The sequence below is a fragment of the Phalacrocorax carbo genome, chromosome 5, assembly GCF_963921805.1.
Source record: "Phalacrocorax carbo chromosome 5, bPhaCar2.1, whole genome shotgun sequence".
Taxonomy (NCBI): Eukaryota; Metazoa; Chordata; class Aves; order Suliformes; family Phalacrocoracidae; genus Phalacrocorax; species Phalacrocorax carbo.
The window spans coordinates 31,244,873-31,260,015 of NC_087517.1; the positions used below are offsets into that span (position 1 = coordinate 31,244,873).

Genomic DNA, 15,143 nt, shown 5'->3' on the forward strand with positions numbered 1-15,143 from the left:
ACGGAAAAATGACTAGTACCTTATGTGCATGGATTTTTTTTTTAAGCTGCTTGTTTCTTGTTCTTAGCATAGAACAGGCCTCAGACAAAATTCCTGAGCTTCCAAAGCTGCTTCTAGAATAATTGTTTGTCTGTTCTATTTGATGATTATGTAAATGACAAACCATTATACCTGATGATCTGTCTTCAGTGTTGCGTCTGTGCAGTAGTTTCAAATAGTAACATCCTTAAGTTTCTGGAAGTAATTAAACCATATTTGTGGTAATTTCCTGGGAAGATTGCAGAATGAGGTGATGTTTTTGTCAGACTTCATGTGAGCCATTCCAATAGCTTAATTCATGTTAATGAACTGCAGCAGATTGCAGCGCAAATCTTGCCATGTCAGAGTAGTGAGAGCTTCATGAAAATCTCTTAAACAGTTAAGTGTTACCTATGGAAATACAAAAAGAGATGAGAATCCTGGGCTGGAGGCTAAGTTGAATGAAAGTAGAAAAGATACCTAAAACATGTAACTAATTTAAGGATTCATAAGCTGTATTTCTGTGCTGTTTATTTTCATAGATGTTCTGTGATAGCAGCCCTTCATTTAAATCATAACTGTCGTGTGCATTTAATGATTCTCCAGTGAACAGGATGGCTAGTAGCAGGACTACCTTTTCTGTTTATTTAGGTCTGTGTGCCTGCCAAGGCTTGTTTCATGTGTTGTGACTCTTCAACTTTGTCTTCACCCTGGTTACTGTAAACACCAGGTGAGTTTGAGAAGCCTCTGTTTATCTGTTGAATAAGAGAACTTCCTAGCTTTCTTTTTGTGTGTTTGGGGGAGAAGGAGAGAACAAGATTTTCTTTCTCCTCACTGTAATCAGTGTTATAACTTGAGACACCAAAATAAAATTTCAAAATAATTTGCCCTGGATATTTGCCTATTCTGTCCAGCTGATTGCTGGAATGTCAACAGTTTAGGCATGGCTTGTTGTCAGTGAGTTTCCAAAGAACCAATTGCAAAAATGACTGAGATGCCCTTTTGCTTGTGCAGATGTTGAATGGATTTGGAATATGCATTGTAGTCCTTTAAGATGCATAGTGAGAATCAGTGGTGAAAATATGTATGCGGTAATTCTTTGTATATGCAGAAATGAAACTTTGTTGGATTGTTACAAGCACTTCAGTCACAAAAAAGAGAAAACGTTTTTGAGGCATCTGGGTGTTTAAATTACTCAAATGGCAGTCGTGTTACACACACACCTCTCATGTTCCAGGAATCACTGTACTAAACTCTTTGAGAGGGTGCATGCTTTGCTTTTTTGCTCTCTTTATAGGTTAAATGCTTTCAGTTAGCTACAGGTATACTGTGGTTTTAGCAGTTAATTTTTACAGTTTACATGACAAAACTAAAACTACTGCATTTATTTTACTTCTTAACTGAAATGAAAATGTTAGCATTTTATGTCTAGTTGTTACCTTGCCAAGTTATCTCAAACTTAAACTCTGGAATTTTTAGGAAAATAGTTGGAGATGCTTTAATAAACTCCATAATAATGCTTATACATTAACTTTGTAATCTTCCCCCCTCCCCCCCCCCCCCCTTTTTTTTTTTCCCTAGCTACTTGAATAATTAAATTGAGTAAAACTCATGATACTAAGGCAGAAAAATAAATGTGCAACTCCGGGATTTCGCATTTGTTGTGCGCAAAGTCCTAATCAGGTTAAGGATTCCAGACTGAGTTGGGTCAGTGCCCTATACTGATTGGCATTGATGCTGCCAATGGCGATGTATAGTTAACCAAATGTTCAAAGGTGGTTTATTTCATCTGTGCCCTTTTTCTCAGACTTACAGATATTGGTCTGTGCTAAAGACAGAACACTAGGCTTAATGTAAGAAAAGTAGAAGGAAGTTCAAAAAAACTTAAGTAAAGAGGAGGGTGCCTCTAGATGTTAATTTCCTCTAATAAATTAAGATTTTATGTATGCTGCAGAAAGCTTTAAAATGATCTGTTGGTCAGTTGGGAAACAGAGGTGCTATGCCTTCCTTCCCCGCTGCCCAGGAAGGACCTTCTTCAGCATGGCTGCTTGTCATTTTACGGAAACGTTTTGTAGGAACTTGACCATATTTGGCTGGTGGAGATGTGTGTGGGTGTGACAGTCAACGGCTCTTCTCTACTGATGAAACTCCTGTGATAGTAACCTACCAGAGACTGTATTTGATAGCTTATTTTGATAAAGAATTTTTGGTCTTATGAGAGACAAGAGAATATAGATCTTAAATGGATATTATTGTGTTAATTAGGAAATCTTAATCACCTTTTAAAGAGTTTTCAGCTTTATGAAGTTGGAGGTATTTAAAATTCATATTCCAATGGGTAGATTTTTATAGACAAGATTTTTTTCTGCATGTGCTGCCTTTATGCAAAAGTCCAGTAATTGTTATTTTATTGCTATTTCTATGAATTGTCAGGACATTCTGCTTTCATAGTGTGTGTTGACTTTCAATAGATTATGATGATTATCTTTTTATCTCTGAATGCAGACCTTATAGCAACATTATGCATTTCAGAAAGCTATAATGAAATTCTGCATATTTATACATATGCTCACATCTATGGAAAATAAATAAGGTTTTTATTAATATTTACTTTTATTGCAGGGGAATGTTTGAGGTTGCAATCTTATTTCTTTGTTTTAATTATTCAGATGCAACAGAACCAATTAGGAAACAAAATTGTTAAAATACCATTACAAAAAAATCTTTTCAATGTGCTAATTGGATAGCTGGCAGATAAGGCAAAAAGCATTAGGATTCCCCCACCCCCCCGCCCAAGTATGAAGCTTCTGCTGCTCATTGATAAGAAATAATTATTGCATAGTCATCTTAATCTGCATGTAATTGCAAGTACTAGGGTGTTAGGTCTGCATTTGTATTTTGTTCAAAACAACTTTCTCGTGTACTGAAAGTCATGTGCGGACTGAGTGGTCTTGTTTTGTTTTTTTGTTGTTGTGGTCATTTTGGGTTGTTTGTTTGTTTTGGTTTTATACCTGATCAACCCTCTTTTTTGAGATGTTACTCAACACTTGATGCAGGTCCTCTGTATGCCATTAACCTCAGTTTTCCTAAAGCTTCTGAGATGCTCTTGAAAGACTGCATGTGTTTTGTGAAGCATGCTGTATGAAGGGTGTTAGATGAGTATATTCCTTACACCAAGTATGTATAATTTAACAATTTCAGGTACCTGGTCCTAGAACTTTGGTAAATGTTGCTAATTTCTATCAGGACAATTGCACAGGGAAATGGAAGAGTGACACTTTTAACAGGCTGTTTAATTAAAAAGTTGGGCTTTGATTAAAATTTTTTGGTGATGTGTTTGATGAGAATAAACTGAATTTGCTGTATTGCCAATGTAATTAATAAAAAAGGTGTAAGATCATAAACATTACCTACATGGGCATTGTGACTTACCTGTAAAAGAATAAGGAAACTATTTATGTTTAGTGTAGTTCATGTGGATGTATTTCTATTTCAAGTAGATGTAATATATAGAATATGCTGAAGAAGATAATGTTGCAAAAAGCAGTAGTATACCTCTTTGACATGCTTGCATGTAAGTCCATCTCTGGTCTTTTTCCAAAGGTAAATTTACTTGGGAGGCTTGAGGGAAGGAAAAACACTGTTCTACCAACTGCTGTTGAAGTTTGTTTTTAGCAGAAAAGCTATTTAGTATTACAAACAAAACCCCAGAGTTTCTCTGTATATAAACTCACCCATGCAAAAATGGCTGAAGTTTAGAATATTGAGTCCTCTGTGAGAGTTTCTGCTGGTCTTCTGAGTGCAAGAAAATATATTTGAAAATCTAGAACACTGTAAAATGGATCATGTATAAATAAATTCCATTCCTCCTTCCACACCAAACAAACTTGAGGAGGGTACTCATGAAGTTAGCTCAATGGATTTTCAAGGCTGCCTGTTAAATCTATAATTTTTTAAAAAATACTTATTTATAGCTTAGATAAATTGAATAAATGAAAACCATTGTGGAAAGTCTAGCCTAACAGGGTGCATAAAAGATCTGGCTGATTTAAGTTATTTGTGCTGGGTTTGCATTACATTCCTAAAGAGACTGTATGCAAAGTTTTACCGCAGAAAAAGAGACTTTAATTTTCAGGTGGGAAAAAAAAAACCAAAAAGCAAAAAAGAACCAAATACCCACCCCCCCACCCACCCCCCAAAACACCCTGACATGTGTTAGTAGTAACTTTGTTGCACCTTGCTATTTAAAAAAATATATAACAAATTAACCACTTCACACTATTTTATTAACTAGTCTGTCCTTATGACTGGTTGGTCTCTGTTCTGTTCTAATATTAGTTTAACAGTAGAAGAATAACGACTGTGTAAACAATATTCATTGTGTTTAACTATTCAACAGTGAAAATTAATTATTAAACTCATGCCAAGACAAAAGGGGAAACTAGTGTAGTTGTTGCACTAGTCTTACATTTACTGATGTTTTAATTCTCATACAGTTATTTCACAGAGTAGTAGTATATTCTTCCGTGTGATAGGCCACAGAATGCCAATTACAGTAAGCTGAGTTTCATAATTTCATGAGAGCTTCTAATAAGGTGATTAAAAAGTCTTGTGCTTTCTTTAGAGGCAATGTTTCTTTGCCTGCTTTCTGTGAAGGAGATAGTCCAACAAAGGCAGTGTAGTTTCTTGCTCTGGAATTAGTAGGGTTGGTCATGTCTGACTTGTTTGTCTGCTGTCTAATATCAATATAAAGTAACTGGGTTTTGTCTCATTTTGTGAGATAGTTCTTTGCAGTTCTTAAAACCCCCTCTCTAACTTTCAGAAAAGAAGTTTGAAAATGATTGATGATGAAATAATGCTGTGATGCATGACATGGAAGAAGACAATTTGTTTCCTGTAATGTAACAATTGAAGATAGTGAAGGCAACTACAGTCTGAGCAGTGTTGACTCTGAAAGTTGAAGCAGATTTTATGTTTCTGGATTCTTGATGCTGCTCTGCTTTACCTGTGAATAGCAAGCAGCCTCTGTGTGTGCCTTAAGTCCTGTTTATGGTTTCTGTGCAGAGTTTGACTGCCTCATATATTCTGTTAGGTCAATAGAAGTTATGTTGTCTTGATGAGTAGTGGTGAGATCAGTGACGTTTCACATAACTACATTCAGTGTTCAGTTTGCTTTTTTAAAGCCTGGGAGCTTGTATTGGAAAAGCAAGATCAGAATATCAATCAGAATTAATTTTATCCTTGAAAACCATACATCTTAAATGTGAATGATGCATCTGAGTCACATGTACAAAATTTATGGCATTCTGCAATGAAGAAATGTATCCTAATGCTCATGGATCTTTAACTCTGGCATTTTGAAAGTTTATGTTGGAACTTTGTGTTCTTACTTTATTGTTTAAAAAATTGGTAATACGACATATTTTTAGCTATAATTGAAGTAAATGAGTGGAATCTTCACATTTATTTGAATTTAAGACTTTGTGTATGTGTAAGTGTATGGATGGAGGAGGGGGAATCTGTCACCTCAGCTTCATTTACTTACATTGTACTTCTGGGAGCTGAAGGCTTTACCATCTGGAAGCTGGAAAGATTAGAATGAGGGATTTCATTACTTTCAGCAGAGGATCCTTTAGGTTAGGTCTCTTTGGGAATACTTAGGGTAGAAGAAAGGAGGTTATGTAAATTAATTAATGAATATGTAACCTAAATTCCAGTTCGTTTGAATTACAGTTGGTAGCAGATACTGCAGCGAGAAATACATATTGATATTTTATTGGTCTGGAACTGATAGAGGACTTAATTTTTATGGCTATTTTCATAATAAAACACACATTTATTTCTATCAGTCGAGGATGTTACAGCTCAAAAATGGGAAGCTGCTTAGAATCTACAGTTCCTGTTTCTAGGATTGTTTCTGCATGCATTTCTTTCCTTGCAGGCAAGATAGCGATCTTTCTCAGCATAATGTTTGCAGTCCTATTCCAAAGTGTGTGTTGAGGGTTTTTCGGTGGTGTGGGTTTTTTGTTGGTTTTTTTTTTTGTTTGTTTGGTTTGGTTTTTGTTCCCACAGAAATTCTGTTTCAAGATTTCTCCTAACGCATGCCTGTTCATTTTAAGTACTTAGCACCGAGTGTCCCTTAACTGTAGTTTTGCAAGTGCTAGTTTGCTGTTAGATTTTTTTTTTAAAGTCTCCATTTTTACTCTGCATTTACTATCTTTAGTTAATTCTTTCTAGATTTAATTTACTTCATGAACCAAAATTGTGAACCAAGAAGGTGTTTCGGAGAGGTAGGGTTACATGGAAAGTAATTTGCATGGAAATGTTTTCATAAGTAAAGAAATTAATGAGTTGCAAAGTAGCATAGGAAGAATTATTGAATATGAACTGATGCAAAGTATTGTTTAGCGTAGGATGGGTTATTACACAGGTTCCTGACAAGAGAATGTTTTAGGTTTAGTGTAGGATGACTACATGAAGTTGTTTCTAAGGAAACTGGTGCTGAGAGAATAAGGTAACATTTCTGTGGCTAACCTACGTGCGTGCATGTGTGTGTATATATATATTTTTAAGTGCGTCAAGTCTTTATAATAGAATAATTAACATATGTTTTGCTATATTTAAGGCTGCAGGATAATATCTTTATATTATTGTTTCCCAAATCCTGTAAGTAAAGTAGTGAAGTACTTTCATAATATACGGAAGATAAATGTCTCCTTCCACTTTCTTGGTCATCTTACTTCTTTTCTGCTTCATTCATTGCACGAACTCCTAAGAGGGGGCTTTAGCTAGAAGTGTACAGTTGTTTTATTCAGGTTGTTAGACTCTGTGAGACTCTCTGGAGTCACCTGACTTCTGTAGCTTTCTACAACTTCTCTGTGCAATACAATAAAAACATCAGCTTTAAAATAATTTTTTAAACTCTGTTATAAAGTGTCTGTTTGCAGTCTTGTATTTTCATTCACACTGCCCTAATTGTTTGTCTTCAGCACTTTTGTATCTGTAAAGCACAGTTTCACTGTAGTAATTGTAGAAAGATAGAAGTCTTGGCAGCTGAGCTTTCTTGTGCTTGAAAAAGCACAGAAGATAATTTAGGGCTTAAAATTACTTAGAGGATGCTTTTTGGAACAGATGGGCTATGTCTTTTCTTTACCCCTTTTTTGGCAGTAGCTGAAATTGATGTGACCTTTTTGATAAGAAATGGAGCTCACTGTTCAAGTATGGTACCATGAAAATTTACAGGAGCATTGTCAATCATCTTTGACTTCACTGTGGTAAGGCTTTCTCCCATCATTTTTACATAACTGTCTTTGTTGCTGGTATCCAAAAAGGAAGTTTTTTAGCCTGGTTATTACTTGTGAGTCAGAGTGGGCAGGGAAGAAATGTCTTATCCAAGTTGTTTTGCATGACTAAGGCTTGTCTAATAAGGCTGGCAACCTAAATCCTACATATAGAATATGTCAGGATTTATATTTTAAAGTTGGAATGCATGCCTGTCTGCTTAAGCTTGCAGCTAAATTACCTAAAAACTGGAGTTGGAAGAGGGCATTCTATTAAACAGAATGCTTGAGCTCATGATTTAAATTAATAACTGTCCAGAGCATGTTTTGTTTCTTTCTGCCTTTGTCAGTTTTGTACCTTGTAGAAGTTTCTGTTTCTCTGTGCAGGTGAATGGCCAAGAGAGTTCTGGCAGAATGCTTTTACCTGTTTCTAATACCAAGTTATGGTTTTAGTCCTGATTTGTTTGGGATGGCAGTTTTTAAAATTATTTTTTATGTCCTTACCAAAATGGCAGCTTATATAAGTATTTGTTTCTTATGGTTGTGATAGAATAATATATTTATGTAGATCGATAGGAGGGAATCACAATGGTATTTGTGATATATTTATTATAAGAAACATGTATTATATAACATGTACTTTTAAATAAGGACTAGAAGTAATCTACCAAAATTGAATATTCCAAGGCTGGTCTTATTTTCTCTTGGGGTCAGATTAGCCAAAGAGTCAATCCGTTTTCCAGTGTGGAAATCAGTCCATACCATGGCTGTTGAATATAGTCTAGTATGTACCTTGACAGTAGCTGGACAAAGCTGTATACGCCTGTATACTGAGCAATTAAGAAAGGAGGTGCTCCTAGAAGTTTTTTTGTAAAGCATATCAATTAAGTTTTCTCCTTTATTTTTCTTGTTCTACAAAAAATTATGTAAAGCAGGTGTTATAATATTTATCTAACATCTCTTCTTATTGCCCTCATGATATGTTATGATAATGATCCTGCTCTTAGAGTATGAGAAACAGTATATTGTTAGCAGTCTAACATTTCTACCTTGTTACATTTTAATGTTTTATTTTGTATTACTGTGTTACAAAAAAAGCCCTTCTACTTTCCCTACTGCTTAATTCAATGTTTCTAAGACACTAAATTATTTTTTTAAAATTTTTAAAATTATTCCAATATCTAGGTTAGAAATTATTTTTCACAATCCTTGTCATTAACTGCCTCTTAACCACTTTTCTGCCTTATACATACTTCTCTGTAGGTTGCTTGAATGAAATGTAGGACAGTATCTCAAATAAGAGCATATTACCGATTTTTGTATCCTCTACTTACATGTTTTCAGATTTCCTTTGTACCATTTCTGTGTGGTCAAACATCTTGATTTATTTTCCTGAGCAGATGTTTTCATTAAGTTGTTGAATATATTACCTGGTCTTTTTTCATTCGGTCTTTTAAACCTCTGCATTCAGGAATAAGTCATGGTGAGAAGTTCACATTCTTTTTTTGTTACCTGCGTTTGTCAGCACGTTGCCCGGTTTCCTTTCACCAGAGCTCACCAGTGTTGTTAAAGAGCGTGCATGGTGGGAAAGCTTGTTTCCTGTGTAGTTCTGACCACCGTATCTCATGTTGTCTTTTATATATTCTGCTTCCCAGAGTGTTAATTGTATTAAACGAAGGTGCTTTTGTTATGGAGCTATGAACATTCTGGATCAGAGGAATTGAACGTAGATTTAGTTCAGAGTAAGGATGCATTCTTGATGCTTTCTGTTCTACTTTTTTACAGAAGTAGCATGGAAAAATTTATCTTTAAATACACTTCTTTCCATGTTCAGTAATGAATTACAGATGTGAGAGGAGTGTATATGTAGCTTGGAAGAACAAGCTATATTGATAATTGAGTTTTCTGTTCTTTTAGACCTACTGTCAGCCAGTAATGTTCTCTTGGATGAGTGGCACTGGAAAGAGATCATGCAGCTTGAAGCTTTGTTCTTTTTGTTGAGACATTCCAGGTTTTAATTGCAAAATATTCTTGCCATAGTCTTTGAGGTAAAAATATATATTATCCATCATTAGCTAGGACTTGATTACATTATATACATTGTGATATCTAGTATATAATGGCAAAAAAAAAAAAAAAGGACTCATTCTTGAAGTGGATGTCCCGTTTATGTAACCTTTCCCAGGTATTTTGAAGCCAGTATAAAATCCTGACTTCTTAAAACCAAACAAACAAAAACTGTAAATTAATTACAAACACCAACAAAAAAACCACTCTGCATACTTGAATAGTGATATCTTCTTAAATGCCAACATTTACTAATATCTAATTGATAGCACTTTCTTTTTAATCCTCTGTATATCTGTATAGTGAGTGCTGTCGGCTCTGATTATTTGGGTAATCATTTTGCTGATGCAAATTGCTCTTGCTTAGTGGTTTAGGTGCAGACTGGTAAATAATAATGTATTTAGTATGTTTTTACCCTAAATGTAAGTGAAAAATGTGCTCTCTGAGAGATGTTGATTAATCCCTTTTTTCATGTCTATTACTGTAGAAGACAAGAGCTCTTGGGCAGTTATCCAGGTTTTACATTTTAGAGTTTCAATAGTATATTACTGTAATAAGTTTTATTTCAGACTTCAATATTTTCAGAGACTATAATATAGACAATGGTGAATTATAGGAAAAGTATCTTTAAAATGGGAGTCTAATTCTAAGTAAGCAGATAAAGGATTGTAATTTAAACATAACCTCATGGTATTTCAGTCTGTTGGTAACTTAATTTTCATTGTCTCTTGGTTTATACATATTTTATAACTAGTCTAATCCTCCCCAAACTGTCATCATAAGTGTATCTGGAAAGTGAAAGCTGTGGAGTGGTATCTCATATATCCCAATGAAAATTAAGTTCTTAAATGTCTAGGCAGCTCACGTGTTAACATCAGGAGCTAACCCATGGTTTTGTACTTGTGTGCATAGCATGAGCTAGGAGAGTGCCTTTGCTTGGTAAAATTCTGTTTAGATCTCAGCTGTAATTGGCAGATGTACAAGACACTGACTTTGAGAACAGAATATTGCAGCTTTAATATTAAGCATAAAGATTCCAGATCTAATGATTTAACAGCCTTATGTCTCATATTCTGCCACTTTATGCCGAATGAATAAGTTTAGGAGAAAACTCTCTTTAATTATTATTTTAAGTGCTTTTTTGGGGGAAGCTTTTCAGTAGATTTTTATATTCTATTTGAACATAGAGTAACTGTGTTCCCAAGTGTAATTTTTCTGTTCCATGCTTTAGTGTGAATTTAAATTTGCTTGGTTGCTTGGTATTTAAGGAATCGTAACAGTCAGTCCACATGTAAAAATATTTTAGTATGTTTAGTTATTACTCTTACTAGTAACTAAATTTTTGCATAGTTATCCTTCCTGCATATTATAAGAACCTTTGAGCCATAATAGGGAAAAAAAATCTAGTCTTTTTAAAATAAACATGAGAAATCTTTTAAATTCCCTGTATTTTGTTTGCTTTGTGAGAGACATGAACACTCTGGAAATGAAATTCAATACTATTCATTCAGGCTACTTCAACTTTGAATAAATATGCACAGGATTTAATGCAGTTGAGCCAGTTTTATTTTAGAGACACACCCACATGGTACTTGATATATTCTTCCTCCCCACCCCCCCCCGAAAGGTACAGCAAATCAGGGAGTGAATGTAAGCATGAGGTGTGCTTTGCAGATGCTCATGTGAAAATCCCGGATTATTGTCTTTTTGTCAGGTTGAGACAGTCACACAGCTGTTGTGCTGTGTTCCTGTCTAGGAAAAGTGGCAAAGTCCATCAGGTGCAGCCTGGCTGGTGCAGTGCAGAATGGGGCAGCACTCTCTGCTGTGACAGGGTGGCTTGAAGTGTGGGCGCAGTGGGGATGCACAGCCACTAGGAACTGAGCTAAGATGCTGAGTGTGCTTTTGTTAAGTTTTATTGTATGGAGTCAGTGCAGAGTTAGTGTACTGTAAATCCATGACCTGACTGTCTTGCCTGTTTGTACTAGTTCTTAAAAATGTTTTTATTATCCAGGCAGATAATTTGAAAGGGAGAGATGATTTGTCCTAAAACCAAACTAGTAGAGTAATTCTAACTGGAATAGGTGTGGGCTACTTCTGTATTGTTACAGCAGAGCTATATGTCTGCATCCTTTTTTAGCCACATGGGCAAACCAAGCTTTAACATCTGAAAAAGTCTTCCATGAAGGATGCAAATGTAGCATTGGAGAAATTACTAGTTTGTGATTATATTTTTCTATAAATGGGGTGCAAGACTTACAAATAGATAAGGTACTTTTCCTCCTGGGATATAGTTCACATTATTGATCTTTAATGTACACCCTGTCAAAGTTCTGAACGCATCAGAACCATGAGCTGTATTTATATAAGCAACCACACAAAGCTGCCTGTGGAACTTGCACTGAGTGAAAATGGTTAGATTGTACAGAAGAGGTGGCCCAAAAAGATCTATTGTGTAAAGCTCTCTTTTCCCCATCCTCCTAACAAATACACAAAAAGCACTATACAGTGTCCTTTTCTTCAGGGATGAATAAGCACAAGATTCCTGTGGTAGATGCCCCATATTCTAATCCTTTGCATGCTTTGGAGATTATGACAAAAAAAGCCTAACAAATTCTTCTGCTTTTTCAAAGTAGAACTCTTAAAATCTTACTGTACCACATGTAAGAAAACACTATGCACTGGATTTTGTTTCTGTCACTGTTCTTAAAGGGCACAGCATAAGCTCTGTGCTTCAGCAGTTGTTCTCAAGATGGATGTGTTCCTTGCAGGCATGGCTTTTGTTCTGAAGCTGACTTACACTGGAAGAAGTCCTTAAACAGGGCTTGCTTGAAGGTCAATGCACAGCACAAACATTGGAACAGAAATATGTGGGATACTGGAGGGGAAGGTCAAATTTTCCTCTTTCACTAGATGGGTTTATCTATAATATCAAACTGCACCCAAATTTTGACACGAGCATAGGTTCAGTGTTTAACTTCATGTGAGTTAACTTGTTTGACAAAAAGCTATATGTGAACTTCCTGTAAGACTCCACAGACTTCTGTAAAAGGACTTAATTTCTTAGCTAGGTTAGGTGTTAGACGTCATTATGATACTTGACATTTACTGCAGTAGGAACATGGGGACCTCTATAGCATTCATAGTTAAGGCATTTGAATGATTCTTGCAGCTCTTGGTGGTTTTGTAATTTCTTTAGATATGCCAGGCTGAATCCTGACTTGGGAGAATTGCTTATTCTTAGTTCACTGAGTTTGTTTATTGGTTGTATTCTTCCCTTACTCCAACTACGTTTTTACTGGCCTGATGCACGTGTTTCTTGATAGCCTTGTGTGTTTACTTATTTCTGCAACAGATAGATTGCTTAGTGCTCCTCAGTCTTGCTCTGAACTGTAGTGCTATAGGGCAAAGAATGCTTGTTGCTACTTAAAAAATACACCATAGTATTTAGTGATCAGTGTAGCTTTATTGCATACAAGTTTTGCTTTCCTATTGGAGCTGTGCTGTAGTTTCATGCATATTGCTGTTCACTGGAGTGTAGAGAAGGGGGATTTGTGTTTTGGCACAGGGTTCTTATTGTTTTTTGTTTGTTTCATTAGTTTATTTTTAAGCATAATCTTAATTCCCCCTTGCAAGGTTTCTTCAAGGAAATAGTCAACTTTGTGCGGAGTTGATGTAATCTCTTGGAGTTGAGACAGTGCTGGAGGAGAGCAGCTACTTGCCTCCAGGTTTTAACAGGATCTTCCAAGCTGAAGTAATCATTCTGGGGGAAGGGCAATTTTTGCCCATGAGTTACAGATGATGTTTGCCTCTGATTTAAGGACAGTTAGGTACCGTTTTGTGTGCGTAAAAGTTTGAACCCCCAGACCCCATTTGTGATGCTATGTAAATTTTTTTTTGTCTTCTACTTAAATTTAATTCTAGAAAACCTGCAGATTTGGTTTGTAAGCAAACAAAAAATTTTGAACTGTTACAGCCTGATTCTCCAGCCAGGTCTGTGCACATCTGCTTGTCCTTAGTCCTTCTGTGGGGAGAACTGTATAGAAATAGAAGTTCCCATGTCTGATTTGCTGGTATATAACTGTGGTTCTTGCTTTGGGGGTAAAGCAACTTAAGTTCCTAACCAGGAAAAAAAATATGTCTGACTTAATGCTGCTATGGAAAGGCCCACTTGGTGACCTTCCAGGATCAGTGTCTTTGGGTTTGACGCTAGGGATAGCAGGTTAGGTACAATCGAACCTCTAGGTAGCAAGTGTAATAACTTAGAGCTAGTTGGGACCCCATGACAGTTGTAGAGAGTAGTGTGTATTAGATATCATGTCTGAATGTAAAGCTTGATTCTAGGCTGTTTTAAAACTTAGGAAGCTTCTAGAAGTCCAAGTCAATGGTCACAGACCTGATATTCTGTCTTGAAGATGTGTACCTGATAATTAAAAGAAGCAATTGATAAGTTAAATACATGAATATATTTGTCTTTCAGGTCTCCTGTGCATGTTTGAAAATCTGTATGTAATCAGCTACGGTGTGTCTGTACAGTGCTTTTGAAAAAAATTTTTTATTTTTTTCAAAAGCCTTATAAATATTGTCAGGGAAAGAAAAGGATTTGAATTTCTTTCATTCAGAAGAGTATTATTATTTATGATTTCTGCAAGGAATTGTATTTTAAAAACGAGTTTATTTTAGAAAATTCATAGAGAACATTGGTTTTTGTATACCATCTTGCGCTAAAAGCTTTCACTTGCGGCGTAGCATGAAAACAATGGTATCTCCTGCTAGCCTGTCTCTAATTAGCATGGAGGAGGAAGAAAAAAAAAGGGCTTGTTAGTAATTCAGTAATTTTGCATAGTAATTGAATAAGCAGTATGGAATGGAATACACCTGTTGTTCGAATACTTCAGTTTCCTATTAGAGGTCTCCGGATACTGAAATCCCTTAATTTACTTAGAGTGGGCTCATTTGTGTGTTGTTTACCTCATGCTCAGCATGAAGGGATCATGCAGTGAAAGGTGAATTTTAGTGTAATACATGACTTTTGCAATGTCATTGAAATTTTGGCTCTGTAAGGAATATGTATTAAGAACAATAATAGTAAGGAAGAGTCTTTAATGTATTCCATTTAAGAGGTGTATGTTCTACAAAGTTAGGGTATTGAGTCAGTTTACATTTTATGAAAGAATTACTCTTTTCTTTCATCTTGCATCTTCCTTGAACTGTTCTTCATAAGAAATAGTGCTTCAGTTTTCCTTTCTAACGTGCTTGTAGTACTGTGCACCATTAATACATAAGGGTTTTCCACATAGGTGAGAGAGCCTTTTCTGTGGATGAAGGGAGTCCCTCCCTTCTTCCCCCTGCTAAACTGCTGAGCCTTTTTTTATTTATTTATTTTTTTAAATATTATGTCAAATTGCTTTGTTATAGTAGGACCTAGATATACTTCAGTGGATTTGATAAACTTCAATTTGTGAGGTCAAAAAATATATACGTTGCTGTTTGCTTTACTTCACTATATTTCTCCTTACTTTGTGATCATCAGAGTTTCTTTTCACCATTCAGAAAACGGGACAGTACTTGAAGGCTTGACAAATGCATCCCAGGTTGAAAAACTGCTGCATTCCTCCTCCTCTTCCTCCTTTAGAAAATTGACTTCTTCAAAGAGGTAAAGTTGAATATTGCACTTTCTGTAGATATTTCCATTATTTTCCCCTTCCTCCCCCCACCCCAGCAAAATGAACTAAATCTCAACTTCTTCTGTAGCGTGTCCTGTGGTGGTTTAAATTAACT

At 35.6% G+C, this 15,143-nt stretch overlaps 1 protein-coding gene across 4 annotated transcripts in view; it reads left to right on the forward strand.

Moving 5' to 3' along the window:
• Positions 1-15,143, forward strand: part of HYCC2 (hyccin PI4KA lipid kinase complex subunit 2) — a 56,477-nt gene that overhangs the window by 8,126 nt on the left and 33,208 nt on the right. For 3 of the 4 annotated variants that reach the window (XM_064451885.1, XM_064451888.1, XM_064451886.1), the window contains exon 3: positions 14,916-15,018. The gene's annotated coding sequence lies outside the window, so the exon portion shown is untranslated. Of the gene's footprint in view, positions 1-7,185; positions 7,293-14,915; positions 15,019-15,143 lie in introns of all 4 variants that reach the window. The other variant, XM_064451887.1, reaches the window with a different exon arrangement.